The following is a 20457-nucleotide window of genomic DNA, read 5'->3' as shown; positions in this document are numbered from 1 at the left end:
CAACCACTGCACCACCAGAAAAGCCCTAAGAGATTTTATTTTTGTCTTTAGAGTTTTCTGTATACAATATAATTTAATCTGCAAATAGATAAAATTTTACTTCCTGCTTTCCCATTTGGGAGCCTTTTATTTCTTTTTCTTGCCTAATTCCTTTAAGTTATATTGCATACGAGTAGTGAGAGTGGACACCCTTGTGTTGTTCATCATTTTAGAGTAATGGGTTTCACTTTTTTACATTTGAATATGACCTTAGCTCTGTGAAATATAAAGCTAAAAGAGCATCATACAGTTTACTCTCAAGTGGTTCAGAAAATATTTATATGTATATTTTTGCATACACACATAAATATAGACATATATATGTATATGTACACACACACACACACACACACACATATATATATATATATATATATATATATATATATATATAGAGAGAGAGAGAGAGAGAGAGAGAGAGAGAATGATAAAACAAACAGGAAAATGTTAACAAAATTTGGGGAATCCAGGTGGAAAATGTACAGATATCTTTGCAGTATTTTGCAACATTTCTGTAATTTTGAATTTATTTTAAAATAAAAATTTGAGGTGATACCTCATTGTAGTTTTGATTTGCATTTCTTTAATAATTAGTTATGTAGAGCATCTTTTCAAGTGCCTTTTGACCATCTGTATGTCTTCTTTGGAGAAATGTCTTTTTAATTTTTTTTTTTGTGGTACGCGGGCCTCTCACCGCTGTGGCCTCTCCCATTGCGGAGCACAGGCTCCGGACGCGCAGACTCAGCGGCCATGGCTCATGGGCCCAGCCACTCCGTGGCACGTGGGATCTTCCCGGACCGGGGCACGAACCCGTGTCCCCTGCATCTGCAGGTGGACCCTCAACCACTGCGCCACCAGGGAAGCCCGAGAAATGTCTTTTTAGATCTTCTGCTCATTTTGTGTTTCGGTATTTGTTTTTCTGATATTGACCTACATGAGCTATTTGTATATTTTGGAGGTTAATGCCTTGTCAGTTGCATCATTTGCAAATATTTTCGCCCATTCTGTAGGTTGCCTTTTTGTTTTGTTTATGGCTTCATTTGCTGTACAAAAGTGTTTAAGTTTAATTAGGTCCATTTATTTTTTTATTTATTTTCCATTACTCTAGGAGACAGATCTAAAAAGGTATTGCTGGGATTTATGTCAAAAATTATTCTGTCTATGTTTTCCTCTAGGAGTTTTACAGTATCCAGTCTTACATTTAGGTCTTTAATACATTTTGAGTTTATTTTTGTGTATAGTGTTAGAGAACATTCTAATTTCATTATTTTACATGTAGCTGTCCAGTTTTTCCAGCACCACTTTTTGAAGAGGCTCTCTTTCCTCAATTGTATATTCTTGCCTCCTTTGTCATAGATTAATTGACCATATGGGTGTGGGTTTATTTCTGGGCTTTCTATCCTGCTCCATTGATCTGTATTTCTGTTTTTGTGCCAGTAACATACTGTACAATATGGTATCACCTCACCAGTCGGAATGGCCAACATCAAAAAATATACAAATAATAAATTCTGGAGAGTGTGTGGAGAAAAAGAAACCTATATATATTTATATATATATATTTTTAAACTGAATCACTTTGCTGTGCACCTGAAACTAACACAACATTGTAAATCAACTATATTTCAATAAAAATTAAAAATAAAATGTTGAAAATTTTAAATATAATAATGAGCAACTATTGATTATATATATATATTAAATTTTATAATACATCCTTTCTTAAAAAAATTATTTTATATTGGAGCATATTTGATTAACAATGTGTTAGTTTCATGTTACAGTAAAGTGATTCAGTTATATATATACATGTATCTATACTTTTTCAAATTCTTTTTATAATATCTCCTTAAAGTAAACACAAATTCACTAACGAATGATGTCAGTGAAGCTTATTATTTATCAACATATTATACAACAATAAAATGGTAGCAGTCATATTGCAACTTCAATTTTTTGTTTCTTTTTAAATGTTAATTCAATATAATAAAACTTTTCCCAAATTCCTACATTGTCATTTTATACAAACAGCTGATAATGATTTTATTAGTTTATCATAGGGGAAGTATTTTTGCCCTTTTCTCCTCCCTCTTTTCCTTCCTTTTTTCTCTTCATTCCTCTCTCCTTTTTTGTCCTGCCTTTCCTTCTTTACTACATCTTTTCCTTCTTTCCTTCTTTGTGCCCTTCCTCTCTGCAGCCAGTAAACATTTACTGAGCATCTACAAAATACCCTACAATGTGCTAGATGCAAATGGAGATGGGGCATATGGGAGACACAAAAGAAACAAAGGGAGATCAATGGAAAATGCCATATTAAAGGATATTAAAAACTATTTGAGAGAAAGAAATAATCATTGAAAAGACCACTCACTCTCCATTTCTACATCAGAACATCAGAATCTCAGGTTACCAGTACAGGAAGATGGTATCATCCTCAAATATAGGAAGTAATTTAAAAGTCTATTTTGGACACAGTAAGAGTTATACACTTAGCTTACTTATTTTGAAAGTGATTTTGCTTTTTTTTTTTCAACCTTTCCAGAAGTCTCTGCACTTATTAAATACTGAATAAATGGAATGCTACTCTTCAGGCGATTTGGCAAATTGAATACACTGAAACAATTTTCAGGACTATTTCTATTTCAGTTATCTATGAGTATTGACATGTCCCCTCCATATGCAAGGCAAACATCTCACCTCACTGTATTCTAGGCATATGCAGCCCAAAGGAGCTTACCAAGTTCAGTGCATAAATAGGGAAGAACATACCATGCATTTCAATATAATGAAGTCATAACCATAAAGACATTTACAAAGGAAGTTCTCAGGGCAGCAGTAAAATAAGCACTACAATAAACATGCATTTTTATGAGACTATTCATTTAACTAATTTACACATTAAAAACAAAAGTACTTAGTATTACAACTGTCACCATCTCCTTAGGTTAAAACAGTGATTAACTCTGAGATCCGCAGTCATTTTGAGAAAAAAAAAAACAAAACATTCAAACACCAAATGAATCACTCTTCTTTTAAAGTTCCAAGGCCCGTGTATTACAGATCCCAATGAATATCTATAATTCCACTATAGAGATAGATTGAAAAATTATACATGTTTTCTGTTCTTCCTTGGTTATTTTAAGAGTATATGACAGTGGAGAAGGGGGTACCTCCAGGCATTGTTAAGTACCAGAACAAAATCCTCATCTGAATCAGACAAGAATCTAGGCAAGATGGAAAAATATTTGAAGCTTGTCTTCTTAGCTTTCTTTGCTCTTTTCTTCTGTCCATACCTTATTACTATTCTTCTTAAACATACCTTTATATGAGAAAGTTTTCTACTGTCTTCTTTCTGTATCTAAAATAATTCATTCAAGTTGATCCTAACTCTGATATATGAGATAGAATGTTTTCCTTTCAGGGTAATTTGTTGTTTAATAGAACAATTGGTATTGATCAGATAATCTTGGAGGGAATGTGAATTATGTTCTGTCTTTGTCACTAAATTGCTTTATGGATCTGGATAAGGCCCCACCCACCTATGTATTTTTGAACCAGATTGGTTATTTTCAATGGAGGTTGTCATGCCTCAATGATGGGAGGAGTATATAAAAATGTGAGTGGAGGTAGCTTTCAAAAATCATACAGGGAACCTTATTTTTAGTTTTTTAAGGAACTTCCATACTGTTCTCCCTAGTGGCTGAACCAATTTACATTCCCACCAACAGTGTAGGAGGGCTCTTTTTCTCCACACCCTCTCCAGTCTAGTAGATGTTTTAATGATGGCCATTCTGACCTGTGTGAGTTGATAACTTGTAGTTTTGCTTTGCATTTCTCTAATACTTAGTGATGTTGAGCATCTTCTCATGTGTCTTTTGGCCATCTGTATGTCTTCTTTGGAGAAACGTCTACTTAGCTGGGAGTATGTCATTAACAGATACACACTACCATATATAAAATAGATAAACAATAAAGATTTATTGTATAGCACAGAGAATCGTGTAATAAACCATAATGGAAAAGAATAAAAAAAGAATATATATATTTATGTATATATATGTGTGTGTGTGTATATATCTGAATCACTTTGCTGTACGCCTGAAGCTAACACAACATTGTAAATCAACTATATTTCAATAATTTGTTTAAAAAGCCAAAAAAAATTTGTACAGTTAACCTGAAACACCCCCACCCCTGGGATTTTCTTCCCTCTACATGTATATATTCCCAGATGAGAATCACTAGACTTAAAGATTTTGAAGGCATTTTTGCCACTAAATACAGGATGGATAATGTATACTAAGACATATTTTTGTGTCTCACTCAAATGCTGATTTGTGACTCAAGAAAAATGTAGAAATACATATGAGTGATGTTTCTGTAGGGAAAGTATTGAGTCTGCTTTGATATATAAAAAGCAAGTTTTTCAATGTGTATGTTAACTCTTTATTCAATTTATTAACAATAAAAAATAATAATAAATATTCATTATCAGTAACAAAATGCTTATTACATTTCTCACAGATCAGTGAGACAAACCAGTGAATACTAAAAACAAAAACACTGCTGCTCCTTAAGGTGTGTGATTCTAAAATTCTATTAATCTCTAGTGGTGAAAATTTCAAGTTCTAGAACAGATGAAAATATTTGGGAATAAGGAGTTTTACTGGTGTTTTCTAAAGCACTCTACACTAGCACCCCTTAATTGATGCTTGCATGAATTTTTTTGTGGCCAATTGGGAATAAATGAATACAAGTATATATTTTATGATCTACATACTGATTGCTCTTCTTTCCTAGGTTTAAATTACACATCTCTCATTTATTTTTTTTGTTACTCTGCAAATCTCTTTACCGCCCTTAACCCCAGTTTTTTCACAGAAGTGATATGAGAATGATGATGTCTATCTCATACAGAGTTATTGTGAAGATTAAATTAGATAATGTATTGCTGCTTGCTTCATAGACTCTTGCTCAATCTGAGGAGTTACATGGAAGAAATTGTGAGAGCTCGGCAAGTAGACTATAAACGCTGGGTATCTATGCCACTAAGGTAAGCACTTAGTATATCTAGCTGGGACCAGAAAGTGTCATCATTCTAGGTTGTGCCAATATAGATGTCAGGATTGACAAGAAACAATAGTAGATCTCAATATAATTAATATTTAAATGAAATAGTTCTAAGTCAGCTAGATTTTCTAGTAGTTCTCAACCCAAGTTGGTATTAAAATCACTTGGAGGTGCTTTTACAAAATGTTCATTATGTTCCAATCCAGACCAATTGAATTAGAATCCCTGGCAACTGGTGCCCTGAGAACCAATATTTTCTTTAATTCTCCTTGGGCAAATCTTATATGCAAACAGGATTGAAAGCCACTGCACTTAAATAATTCTGCAAAGTTTTCAAAGTTGCCTCTTCACCTAGGTCCCCAGTGTTCTTCTTTTTCAGGTTTTTCATGTCACCTCATAAAGAATCAACTCGATTAATTCAGAATGAAGGAGCTTAGGAATGAACTTCAGTGAATTTTCTAGCACTATAAGATCAGTGTTTGAGGTCTATCTTGGCATAGCCCTGATGCACTGCACACTAGACTTTTGGAACTATGTGACTTTACTGGTGCTCCTTAAATCTTGTTATCTTGATGAATCACTGTTTTCTCTATCCATGTGTAAGAATTCAGACTATAAGACAAAAAGATGTCAAGCCTCACTGGGTTTCCCTGATGGAGAGAAGGTGATTCCCTGTCTCTCAGTTGTTCTCTCTGGGGGCAGCTGCAGCATTCTAATTGGACTCTATATGGTATTTGGGCAGCATTGGTCCAGGGCTGTGGCATAGAGTAGCTCTGCCACTAGATCTTGAATGATGAGGAATGCAAAGTCACAACTGTTGCTTTCTAAACAAGGTTTTATTGGTTTTTGTTTTTACTCATTTGTTGGAATCAAGGAAAATGTAATCTCTAGTTTTTCCTTTTAAGAACACCCTAATCTGATATTATGGTAGATTGAGTGCAAAAAAAAAAGGCTCACTTCTCCAGCCTTCCCTATATTCATGCTCTTGGCAGTTGATTTTGCCCTAGTTATCCTACCTCAAGTGATGGAATCTAGCTCTCCATTCATTTAATCTGGACTGACCTTCTGACTTGCTTTGGTCAACATAATGAAACAGATAAAACAATGTGTCAATTCAGCTCCTAGGCTCTTTGTACACTTCTGTTCTCTATCTTGGAACCCTGACTTTTCATGAAACATACCCAGGGTAGTCTGAGAGACATTGATAGGCCATGTGAAGGAGTCCTAGACATGGACCAAAGTGACCTGCAAGATGAATGAAGACAAATGATCAGAGCCAACTGAGATCACCCAAATATTTCCCTGATCAGTAGAGCTGCCTAGCCAATCTGTAGACTAATGAAAATTATTACCTCTTAATAATTATTACTGTTTAATAAAAGTAAAATTATTACTATTGATAAATTAAACATTTATTACATGCTTGTTGCTTTAAACCATTAAGTTTGGGGATGGTTTGTTATGCAGTAATAGCTAACTGATACAGTGGAAGTATACAACCACTGAGGGGATTGTTTTATTCCCAATTCTCTCTTCTGTTGGTGCCAGAAATGGACACTTAAATTAAATTTTGTCTTTATTACTCTTTGTGAGTCACTTAAAAATAATCAGAATTATAAATTGAAATTTATTTACTTGTCTGCATGATCCATTATAATTAGTTCCATGAAGAAAAAAAAAGGAATCCACATTGTACACTACTGGATCTCTATAGTACTTGGCACATAATAGATGCTCAATATATCTTTGAATGTGTGAATGAGTAAATAGATGCTGTAACAAGTATCTGAAAACAGAAGTGGCAGAAGAGATTAGTAATGCTCAGAATGAAAGATAGAAGACTTGGGAAGAGTGTGATAACTTCCTGAAAATATTTTCCAGATTTCCACAGGAAAACACATGTCAGCTCTTGGTAGCAAGGAGTTAATAAGTAGTAAGCTCCTCATTACTTAGGTCTATCAAGCAGAAGCTAAGAGATCATCCATTAGCGCTTCTGTGGAATGTCTTCATTGGATTGAAGGTTCAACTTCAAAAGATCCTTCTCACTTAATGGTGCTGAAAATACCAGTCCTCTGTTAGGAATACGACAGTTAGTACCTAGTGTTTGAATGAAAATGTGTGGAGACATTGTTTTCCTTGCTGGCTGCAGTATTATGAGAAGCAGTCCAACGCAGCAGGATGAAGCCCAACAAGCTTTGGCATAAGACAAATCTGGGCTCGATTTCTGGCTGTCTTACTTAAAAAATAACTTAGATAATTTATTTAAGAAATCAGAAATCAGTTGTTACATCTATAAAATGCGGATGATAGAAATGGCACTTAGGACAAAGGATTATTAAATAGATAAAGCATTATTCTCAACAAATAATAAAAGCTCAGCAAATATTAGCTACAAACGCTACTATCATATGCATTTTGATTATCATTGTAACCTGAGTATTGAGGAAGATCAAGAAAAAGTGAGAACCATTGGAGCATCTATTTTCCAATTTGGTGTAAATTGTATCTATTTATATAAAGGCACTTGTACATGCCTTTGTGAACTTGACTGTGCATCAAGTTCCCTTGAATACCTTAGAGTTTATCATGTCTCTTATGAGAATGAAACTGGTATGAAGAGTGGCTGCCATAGTAGGCCGGAAAGTTTCCATGGGAATCTCTCTTAGCTACATCAGAGATGAGTATGTTTTGCTCATTGATTGTGTGACAGGGATTCTCAGCTTATATTTACCTGGGTTACACAGAAGTCATGTGATAATTTTGGTCGATAGTATCTACTCTTGTATCTTTATAACCTAAAGCACTTGAGAACAAGTGATCACAGGCAGACAAGTCACCTGAACCACTTCCTTAGGTTCTATGTGCAATAGATTGACATTGCTTTTTTGTTTGTTTGTTTTTTTAACTAGAAAACTTACAATGAGATTTCTAGCCTCCACTCACCCTCAGCTCTGCATAAGGAAAAGTGATATAGCAAAATATGTTAAGCAGAAATGTGCCTTTACCAAGGCACATTATATTTCCCCATTTTTCTCTCATATCAACAATTCTATCTATAGACAGCATCTCTTACTCCTGCAACATTTCCACTTTATCTTATCTTCAGCATACTGGAAGCAATTCCTTAAAATGATTTTTAAAAAAACACAGATTTCCAGTGTAAATACTAACATTCTACTAGGAGGCTTTGCTGAGACCTAACTTCTCAAAACTGCAGATCATGGGTCTATCAGAGATGGAAGGGACCTGAGAGGTTTTCTTCAGGGGGCTCGAGGTATCATAACTGCAGGAAGATGGTAGAGTGTGACACAAGACGAGTGGTGTAGATAACTGGATAATGTATATATCACCAAATAGCATTCAATTCATTTGTCTAAAAACACTGTAAGACCAAGTAAAATGCTTCTAAAGTCTAGATTCCACTTTCTTGTCCTTGACTTATGGTCCCACAAAGCCCAAATGAAAGTATCTCTAATACTGCAATCCTAGATCCTCTGACAAGTAGTGTTAGGATAACTTGGGACTAAAGGACCAGTTGGAATCCCTTCAGAGACTCCTCAAGATTTTACCAATAGCCTTGGAAATCATATTCTGATGATCGTCTTGGAGATCATCTTAGTTAGATCATGCCTAAATACACTTTTCAAAGGGACTTTCTAAATACCCCTTTCTTGCCACTTCCAAATTCAGTGCTGGTTCCCACCACTCCTCCCCAAATGGATTGCAATTATTCATCTGGATTGCAGAGCTGTAATGTGATATTCTTCAGGGAGGTGACTGACGTCAGCTGGGCCTCCAGCTACTCCTTTCAGAACCATGCCCTTTGGAGCTCTAATTTGAATGAACTGTCAGGGCCTTGTTTCTCACTGATGCTTAGATGAACTATCCCTTGACCTCTCTGATCCCCGATTAACCTTCCTGTGTGGATGTGTAGGAGTAGACAGAAGAGGAGATTAAGGATTAAATACTTACTTTAATTTTGCTTTTGGTAAGACAGCAGTCAGAGTCATTGTCTTCTATCATGCAGAAATGCACACTTCTCATGATGCCTGAGTCTTTAAAAACAGGGCTAAGGATAGGAGAACAATTAAAATTCAAGGAGGAATCATGAAATTGAAATGGGATTCTGTATGTCATTTAATGCCTCTAACAAGGACCAAATTCCAGAAATTATAGAAAAGTCCTGATGATCATTATCAGCCTGGAGACACAGCTAGTTACAAATCGTCATTTTGTCTGACTTGGGGGTCACAGAACTCTCTAAACGGTTTTGTAACGATCTTGCTTTCATCTTACCAAACTACATCTGTCAGTCAATATGAGTTCACTTCATTCCTATGGCATACCCTGTACTGAGTTTAGTGGTGGAGGGAGCACCAGACAGAAAAGATAAAATTGTCACTATTGTGAAGGTCATATCTAGGGAGGGAGAAAAGAGCAATGCATATGGAAAGGAAATTTTTACTCCTACTCCAATGGAGTTCTACATTTGACAATGCTTCTACTTATGCATAGTTTTACTAGATTTTCCAGAGACCCTAGAGTGGGACATGTACTAATTCAGTGATGCATGTTATAGATGAATGCTATAGAGGAATCTGTTACAGTGGTGTTTCCAGATCTCTTCAAAGAATTTGCTCTATTATAGAAAACTCAAAAGAGAGGTAGTGTGACAAAGTCAGTGCTGTTAATATTTGATGTAAAATCTGGTCAACTGTGTGCTTTTCCACCAGGCCTGATTACAGCTGGCCTAGCTGACACTCTATACAGAAATGGATGGGCTCAGGAATATCTATATGATAGCTGCATTCCCACACTCCCCACTGATGAACGTATTACAAAAATGTGTCAATAGGTGATTATTAGTTTTAGGGCTATATTTTCCCTGTGTAAGCACTGGCTAAAATAAAACTATAAAAGGGATGAAGGTTCACACACTTCAGAAAGAAAATGAGTTTTGCCTTCTAGATTTAGAAGGGTCACTTTACTATTGATAAGATTCAGCTTTGCACAGAAGTTCATTTGATGGTTACCTATTTGGCCTGATTGGTGATAGAACAAGAAGGCACTTTTCATCCCTAAATGCTTGAAAGGTTAAGACTAGCAAGTCCTTACTCTCTATTCTTTTTGTAACATTTTGACCCTCCTGTGTGTTTTTCCCATTACTAATCTCAGGACAGTTTAGTAATGGTAGGAGTGCAGTGAAGCTATGTTGTTTGACTAATGTAGCTCAATGGAATGCAAGTGAGAACATTACAGATCAGGGTAAAAAGGTCTGTTGCCCTAAGTCAGACAAAATGTCAATTAGTTTCTAGATGTGTCTCCGGGCTGATGTTGAACATCAGAAATTTTTCTATTATTCCTGGGATTTAGTCTTGATTAAAGGCATTAATTAACATACAAAGATGAATTTAGCTGTACTATCTGTCTTTAAATATTTCACAGGCTGGCAGAGGAGAAAATTATTGAAATAATTACAACTTAATCAATCTGATAGTTTTATAAAAAGTCATAAACAAATACCCTCCAGGGCCAGGCAGGTAAGGTAAGCTAACTAGTAATAGAATGATAGGAAGTTGTGGGGATCGTGATAAAACATAAATGAACTTGTCCTACCTGAAAGCTTAAAATTTACAATTATTTTAATATACCCTATCTACCAATATATTGTTTGTCACCTGCCTAGGGTATCAGGATTCTACCTCCCTGGAAGAAAATAAGTTATAAACTTTATGGACAGAGTTGCCTATGCAGACAAGTAACACTGTTGATAGCTGCACTAAGTCCAATTAAACTGTTTGTAAGAAATACAAACAGTTTGTAAGAAATACATGTATTTACAATAGAATGTGAAATATATCATGAAAATAGTATGTAGCTAAAATTATGTTTTCAAAGAATATTTAATGACATGTGAAATTCTTACAAGATAAAGATTGAAAAGATTCTGATAAAACTCTCTCTCTCTCTCTCTCTCTCTCTCTCTCTATATATATATATATATATATATATATATAGAGAGAGAGAGAGAGAGAGAGAGAGAGAGAGAGAGAGAGTTTTATCAGAACCTTTTCAATATATATATGTATATATATATTACAATCCCAATACATGGACACACTCATGGAAACTAAAAGACTAAGGAAATATACCAAAATATTTGCATTCATTTATTGTAGGTGGTAAGTTAGCTAACTTTACTTATATTCTTCTGTATATTTTTAACAGGTCTGCAATAAAATATATTGCTGTTTTAATCAGAAAAGGTCATAATTATATTGTACTGGGCATGCTAAACCTGAAAAATAAATAAAGGGATTTCAATAAGAGTAGAGTAAAAGAGTACATGGTACAGAAAGGGTATCCTCTCACCTCCAAAGTCATATCACCTAGGCAAATGCATAGAGACAAGGCTACTTCTGTTTCAATTGTGAGTCTGCTCTAAGTGGCTTATGCTAAAATGTATGACAACTAACAGAACCTAAACCCAGTTTTATTATCAAAGACTGTAAACTCTTTTTTTTTTTTAAGATTTGCCAAGGTTCTCCCTTCTTTGTGTACTGGTACACCTTGCCTCTAGTAATAAGTATATTCCTGATGATATATGTGTGTGTATGCATTGTAGACTGTCCTGCAGGAATAGAACTTTCTTTAATTGAGCACCTACAATGTAGAAGATACTGTGCTAGGTGTTTTTGAAACATAATCTTAAGTGAAACTTAACTAGTTTCACTTAATCTATACAACATGTCAGAAAATTAGGTACAGTGTTTCATATTTTACAGGTGACCAAAATGAGACTCAATGAACTTAAATTATTTGCTCAAGGATGTTTATATAGTTCAAGAGTGGCAGAGCTGAATCTCAAATTCACCACATTCTGGCCATGATCAGTTTTTATTCCACTATGCACATGTGGCCTAAGGTTTTCTACCCAACTTCTAAACCTTGGTTTCTTTACCTTTAATATGAAGAAATGACAGATAAAAACACAGAACTCTTTCAGGTCTGACATTTTATGAATTCATAATTACAACCAATTTCATAGATCTGTTATGAGGATTCTTTGCAAGTACCTTTAAAAAGGAGAAAAGTATGATACAAAGTCAAGGTGTTATTTTATTAAATCAAATCCCATTTTCCCATCAACTCACATTAAAATTTCAGAGCTGCTTTATCATTATAGCTGACAGGTCTTCAACAGACAGTTGCTCCTAAAGTGTTTGCTCTACGTTTCTCAGACTCCAGATAAGCGCTAATGGTCTGTGTGTGGGGAGGTGTGTGTACTGAGATGTGAGGAACTTTTTAGAAAATTGAACAGTCTTTTTGTAATGTGAATAGTCAGCATCTAATTGAATTTTCATATATGACTCATTTTTGTAGTTTTAGTTGTTTTTCTAAATATGGCCTGCGCAAAGTAGCATGGCGTACAAATGGAGAAATCAACCTGAAGTAAATGAAATGTTACTTCACTTTGTCAAGATTCTTTAAGATGTCTTTAAAGCAGGGGTCCCCAACCCCCGGCCTGTGGATCGGTACCCATTCGTGGCCTGTTAGGAACCAGGTTGCACAGCAGGAGGTGAGTGGCAGGTAACTGCTCCCCATCACTCACATTACCGCCTGAACAATCCCCCCACACACACACACACAACACACAGTGGAAAAATTGTCTTCCACAAAACTCATCCTTAGTGCCAAAATGGTTGGAGACTGCTGCTTTGAAGTATTATTATTAGCCTAGTACTATAAGGAATCTACATTCACTTTGTACTTCTGTCTGGAATTTGAAGTCGATTTTCAAGAGTTAATTAAAAAGGAATATTCTTTCCATAGCTGTTTCTTACCCTTCCCCAATTTAGGCTCCCCACAATGTTAACCAAACTGTAGAATACCAAAACCTTTCACTCCTGAATTTCTTGTGCTAATTGGGTACAGAATGCTTTCTTGCCTGTGTAAATGGCTTACATATTCAATCTCCAATTCAACAGGTTTAAATTAAAGAACACATACAAAAATATAAGGAGAGGGTCTTCTGCATTGTGGGTTATATTTCTTACTCTTTAAAAATATATACATTTAAATATATATATACACAATGTATACTTATATATTCATATATGTAAATTATATATATGTATGCATTATAAATGTATATATATAAATATATATATATATTCTATGTCTTTGGAGTAACCATAGTTTACATCCTTTGGGAGGGGGGAGAGGCAGGGGGTGCTTTTATGGACATTCTAGGAAAATGAATTTGATGTGCTCATATATTTAAATCACATAACAATGTTTATTGTGACAGAATTTTGAAAAACCAAAGAAACATCCTGCCAAGAAGTTTCAACATGAGCAGTTGGAAATAAGTAGCCTCTGATATAAATACTAGTTCAAAAGATAGGATGGCCATAGCACATGTTCTTTGTTCAATTGATATGGACTTGATTAGTGATATTTCAGGTATGTTTAAATTCTGTATTGTGATGATGTTGTCTTCTGTTTATGTTTTAAATCAGCAACTTTACAATTTTACACAAGCTAGATTTTTTAAAAATTTCTCTTTGTTTTAGTCTGCTGCTAGAAGCAATTTAAATAGTTTAGAATAAATAAATTTAGGAGTAAATAATTATATACCTAGAAGCAAATACAGTTGATTGAAACATGTTTAGGATTTAGGATAATATATTTTTCTAACCTGTTGATCCATACTGACCATGTTTTTAAGAAAAGTAATGGGTTGTCCTAATAAAAGCCTCTGTTACTCTTACATGGATTTTTCTCTCTGCTAACATCTGAAAATTTTGTTATTTTCATATAAGGAATGGTCAAATTTACTAACATTTGTCTTGAGGGCCAAGAATAGAAGTCTCTCTTCTTTTGGCCATTGTGTAAACTGTTTGACATCATTTATATTCATAAAATTAAAGTATTGTCAAATGAGAGGACTTCATTCAAATTCATATTAAAAACATTCAACATGTTCAAAATTATAGGGTGTATAGCCAGAAATACCAACTGAGGGTAAACATAGCCAAGCTGGATTCCTTGGGAAACAAGTCAGAAAAGAGTAATTTGTATATTGGCAAGGTATTATTGTTTGTCTCACCACTACTCAGAGGGACTTTTATGGCTCTATTCCATCTAAAGTCACTACAACCTACCAAAAATAGCAAATAAAAAGTAAATAGATAAGTAAAAATAAAAGTATTTAACATACTTGGATATTTGCAGTTATTTAATTTCATTTTCTCCATTTCTGTTAATTGTATATACAATTCTTTGTTCTAATGAACTGGGAGAACAACACCATAGAAAGTAAGAATTGTGTTTGGTTTATGTGGCTCTCTTTAGATTAGCTATATAGTAACTACTTTATGTTTTAGTTCCTCTCACAGCTGAACAGTGTAGTTTTTTTAAATGAGTGCAGTACATTTCAGAAGAAGTCAGGGAACCACAGGCAAATGTTTTCCTAGCCATGTTGTGTTAATCATGATACCATAATTCTGTTACCATCACATTCTTAACTGTAGCAATTGTATTACAAATTGTATTATAAGTAAAAAATAAAAGTAGATAAATAGAAAATACTATGCCAAAATAATAAATAAATATATTCATTATTTTTATTTGTTTCAATATTAACTAATTTAAAAAAATAATTGATTCTTTTTAAGAGAGGAAGCCTGACCAATCCCCTTTGGATTACAAAATACAGCACAATCACTACTTTAGGATATAAATTGAAGATGCTCTATAATAAAGAGAGCTGAGAATTCACCTGGGTATCTTTGTGACCTCAAAGCTGCTTCATTGCTTACAGGGATATTCATTTAGGTGAGACCCACACCTGGTAGTAATGATGAAAATGTGCTGGAATGTTTAAGATCCCATTATGTTGATATTCTTAGTGACAAGTGTACAACATACCCTGAGATTGAGGATAAAAGAATTGCTACATTTGAGTTCCAGGTGTAAGGCAGGAGATTTATGATACTCTATTGATAATTTTCTTTAAGGCCTAGAATCCTTAGTAATTCATCAGAAGGACCTAACAGCACAGCAATATTTTACAAGAGCAACTGACATACAAAAAAGCTTTGTTTCTGAGGGCATTAACTGTAACGATAATCATACTTATTAACTGACATGCCATGCTTGTGTTTGGGGATAAGGCTAAATGACTGCTTCTCTGATTCATGTTCTCTGATCCTTCCTACTTTTGCAGTAGCTTCCATTTTTATTAGAAAGAAAAGTGAGATGACCCATTATTTCAATTCATCTGCTATACCCCTCCTCTCTTAAGGTAAATATATGTGTCATAAACACATAAAACATGCAGACTCATAACCCAGTAGACTATGCTTTTCAAGATGTATAAGCACAATTTATCTGTTTATATTCTGAATTTGGTGGAGAAAAGCTTCCACCTCCAGACAAATATAAATTCAATTTTCTTGGATTCTAAGTAGAATATTATGTTGCTTTTGCAAAACACCGAGGGAAATGTCTTCTGACCTCAACACTGATATTAGTTTTATTATACCATCAGGTCTCATAAATGAACTAGAGTGTATTCATTCAATGGTTACTATGTCTGCTATAAATGAATCACAAATTTTAAGAGAGAATACAGAATTCTAAAAAATGTAATGATCATAGCAATATTTTTAACAACTCCACCTCCCTCCCTCTGCTCAGGTAACTTAAACCATCTAAAATCTCTTTTTATCTATCTTCCCTATGCAAATTCTACCTATCGTTCAAGAAAATCTCAAATTCCATTTATCCTTTGAAAATTTATGGCTCTTTCACTTTAAAATACTCTCTCTTTTAAAGAAATATTGTCTATATAATGAGTTATGTACTACCTTATCACATCTCTATTGCTATCTTGAACTACTGTTGCAAATTCTGTTATGTAAAACTTTACTAGCTTGTCTTCTGTCCCCATTAAGCTGTAAATTCCTTTTCTTTTCTTTTCTTTTTTTTTTGTAAAGAGGTCTACTATTTACTTATGAATTTTACTAGTTACATTTTAACATTTAAGGAATGCATACTCTGTGCCAGATATTTTGCTGGGGGTTTTCCATGAATTATCTTATCTTCATATTAAAATGCTTGGCCTAGTGTATAAAGTTCTTATACTTAGTATATCATAGGAAGTATTAGATACTATACCACTAAAGAATGGTGTTTAAGAGTTAGCATTTTAAGTCAGACATTCCTAAGAACAAATCCTGGCTCTGTTGTTTATTTGATCAAGTAATTTACACATATTTATTGGTATATTAAATTACATAATGTATATAAAGAGATCGACAGGTTAATAAAAACATTTTGTGGGTTTAAAAAGTAGTAGCTGCTAATTAAAATAACAATTTTGGGAGGAACTTCAAGATGGCGGAAGAGTAAGATGTGGAGATAAACTTGCTCTGCACAAATACATCAGAAATACATCTACAGGTAGAACAACTCCTACAGAACACCTACTGAACGCTGGCAGAAGACCTCAGACCTCCCAAAAGGCAAGAAACTCCCCACGTTCCTGGGTAGGGCAAAAGAAAAAAGAGAAAACACAGACAAAAGAATAGGGATGGGACCTGCACCAGTGGGAAGGAAGAAAGGTTTCCACACACTAGGAAGCCCCTTCTCGGGTGGAGACTGTGGGTGGCGGAGGGGGCAAGCTTCAGAGCCATGGAGGAGAGCACAGCAACAGGGGTGCAGAGGGTAAAGCAGAGAGATTCCCGCACAGAGGATTGGTGACGACCAGCACTCACCAGCCCGAGAGGCTTGTCTGCTCACCCGCTGGAATGGCTGGGGGCTGGGAGCTGAGGCTCCGGCTTCAGAATTCAGATCGCAGGGAGAGGACTGGGGTTGGCTGTGTTAACACAGCCTGAAGTGGGCTAGTGCACCACAGCTAGCCAGGAGGGAGTCCGGGAAAATGTCTGGAACTGCCGAAGAGGCAAGAGAATTTTTCTTGCCTCTTTGGTTCCTGGTGCGTAAGGAGACGGGATTAAGAGTGCTGCTTAAAGGAACTCCAGAGATGGGTACAAGCCACGGCTATCAGTGCAGACCCCAGAGACGGGCATGAGATGCTAAGGCTGCTGCTGCAGCCACCAAGAAGCTTGTGTGCAAGCACAGGTCACTATCCACACCTCCCCACCCGGGAGCCTAAGCAGCCCACCGCTGCCAGGGTGCCATGATCCAGGGAAAACTTCCCCAGGAGAACACACAGCACGTCTCAGGCTGGTGCAATGTCACACTGGGCTCTGCTGCTGCAGGCTCGCCCTGCATTCTGTACTCCTCCCCCAGCCTAAGTAAGCCAGAACCACTGAATCAGCTATTCCTTTCACCCCGTCCTGTTTGAGCAAAGAACAGATTCCCTCAGGCGACCTACACACAGAGGCAGGGCTAAATCCAAAGTTGAATCACAAGAGCTGTGCAAACAAAGAAGAGAAAGGGAAATCTCTCCCAGCAGGCTCAGGAGCAAAGAATTAAATCTCCACAGTCAACTTGATGTATCCTGCATCTGTGGAATACCTGAATAGACAACAAATCATCCCAAATTGAGGAGGTAGACTTTGGGAGTAACTATATATATATATATATATTTTTTTTCCCTTTTTCTCGTCTTGTGAGTGTGTACGCGTATGCTTCTGTGTCTAATTTTGTCTATATAGCTTTGCTTTTACCATTTGTTCTATGGTTCTATCTGTCATTTTCTTTTTTTTTCTTTAGTAGATTTCTCAGTGCTTGTTATCATTGGTGAATTTGTTTTTTGGTTTGATTGTTCTCTTCTTTCATTTTAATTACTTTAAACTTTTTTCTTTAAAAATTATTTTTTGTTTTTTATTTAATAATATTTTATTTTATATATTCTATCTTTTTCTTTCTTTCTTCCGTTTTTTTCTCCCTTTTATTCTGAGCCATGTGGATGACAGGGCAATGGTGCTCCAACCAGATGTCAAGGCTGTGCCTCTGAGGTGGGAGAGCCAGGTTCAGAACATTAGTCAACAACAGACTGCCCAGCTCCAAGTAATATCAAATGGTGAAAACCTCCCACAGGTATCCATCTGAACACAAAGACCCAGCTCCACTCAACGACCAGCAAGCTACAGGGCTGGGCACCATATGCCAAACAACTAGCAATACAGGAACACAACACCATGCATTAGAAGAGAGGCTGCCTAAAATCATAATAAGGTCACAGACACCCAAAAACACACTACCAGACGTTGATAGGCCCACCAGAAAGAAAAGAACCAGCCTCATCCACCAGAATACAGGCACTAGTCCACTCCACCAGGAAGCCTACACAACTCACTGAATTAACCTTAGCTACTGGGGGCAGACACCAAAAACAATAGGAACTACAAACCTGCAGCCTGTGAAAAGGAGATCCCAAGCACAGTAAGTTAAGCAAAATGAGAAGACAAAGAAACACACAGCAGATGAAGAAGCAAGGTAAAAACCCAGAAGACCTAACAAATGAAAAGGAAATAGGCAGTCTACTTGAAAAATAATTCAGAATAATGATAGAAAAGATGATACAAAACCTTGAAAATAGAATGGAGAAAATACAAGAAACATTTAACAAGGACCTAGAAGAACTAAGGAGTAAACAAACAATCATGAACAACACAATAAATGAAATTAAAAATTCTCTACAAGGGATCAATAGCAGAATAACTGAGGCAGAAGAATGGATAAGTGACCTGGAAGATAAAAAGGTGGAAATAACTGCGGCAGGGAAGAATAAAGAAAAAATAATTAAAAGAGTCTCAGAAACCTCTGGGACAATATTAAACACAACAACATTTGAATTATAGGGGTCTCAGAAGAAGAAGAGAAAAAGAAAGGGACTGAGAAAATATTTGAGGGGATTATAGTTGAAAACTTCCCTAATATGGGAAAGGAAATACTTATTCAAGTCCAGGAGACACAGAGTCCAATACAGGATAAACCCAAGGAGAAACACAACACACATATTAATCAAACTATCAAAAATTAAATACAAAGACAAAATATTAAAACCAGCAAGGGAAAAACAACAAATAACACACAAGGGATCCCTATAAGGTTAACAGCTGGTCTTTCAGCAGAAACTCTGCAAGCCAGAAGGGAGTGGCAGGACATATTGAAAGTGATGAAAGGGAAAAACCTACAACCAAGATTACTTTACCCAGCAAGGATCTCATTCAGATTTGACAGAGATATTAAAACATTTACAGACAAGCAAAAACTAAGAGAATTCAGCACAATTAAACCAGATTTAAAACAACTGCTAAAGGAACTCCTCTAGGCAGGAAACACAAGAGAAGGAAATGACCTACACTAACAAACCAAGAAAAATTAAGAAAGCAGTAATAGGAACATACATATCGATAAATACCTTAAATGTAAATGGATGAAATGCTCCAACAAAAAGACATAGACTGGCTGAATGGATACAAAAACAAGACCCATATATATGCTGTCTACAAGAGATGCACTTCAGACATAGGGAAACATGCAGACTGAAATTAAGGGGATGGAAAAAGATACTCCATGCAAATATAAATCAGAAGAAATCTGGAGAAGCAATTCTCATATCAGACAAAATACTTTAAAACAAAGAATATTACAAAAGACAAAGAAGGACACTACATAATGATCAAGAGATCAATCCAAGAAGAAGATATAAAAATTGTAAAAGTTTATGTACCCAACATAGCAGCACCTCAATACATAAGGCAAATACTAACAGCCAAAAAAGAGGAAATTGACAGTAACACAATAATAGTAGGGGAATTAAGCACCCCACTTGCACCAATAGACAGATCACCCAAAATGTAAATAAATAAAGAAACACAAGCTTTAAATGATATATTAAATAAGATGGACTTACTTGATATTTATAGGACATTCCATCCATAAACAACAGAATACATATTCTTCTCAAGTGCTCATGGAACACTATCCAGCATAGATCATATCTTGGGTCACAAATCAAGCCTTGGTAAATTTAAGAAAATTGAAATTGTAACAAGTATCTTTTGTGATCACAAGCCTATGAGATGAGATATCTATTACAGGAAAAATTTGTTAAAAAAAAAACCATGGAGGCTAAACAATTCACTACTTAATAACCAAGAGATGAGTGAAGATAGTAAAGAGGAAATCAAAAAATTCCTACAAACAAATGACAATGAAAACATGATGACCCAAAACCTATGGGATGCAGCAAAGGCAGTTCTAAGAGGGAAGTTTACATCAGTACAATCACACCTTATGAAACAAGAAACATCTCAAATAAACAACCTAACCTTACACCTAAAACAAATAGAGAAAGAAGAACAAAAA

This window comes from Lagenorhynchus albirostris, chromosome X, assembly GCF_949774975.1.
Source record: "Lagenorhynchus albirostris chromosome X, mLagAlb1.1, whole genome shotgun sequence".
Classification (NCBI taxonomy): Eukaryota; Metazoa; Chordata; class Mammalia; order Artiodactyla; family Delphinidae; genus Lagenorhynchus; species Lagenorhynchus albirostris.
The sequence above is the reverse complement of the archived record's forward strand: the minus strand, read 5'-3'. Positions refer to the sequence as shown.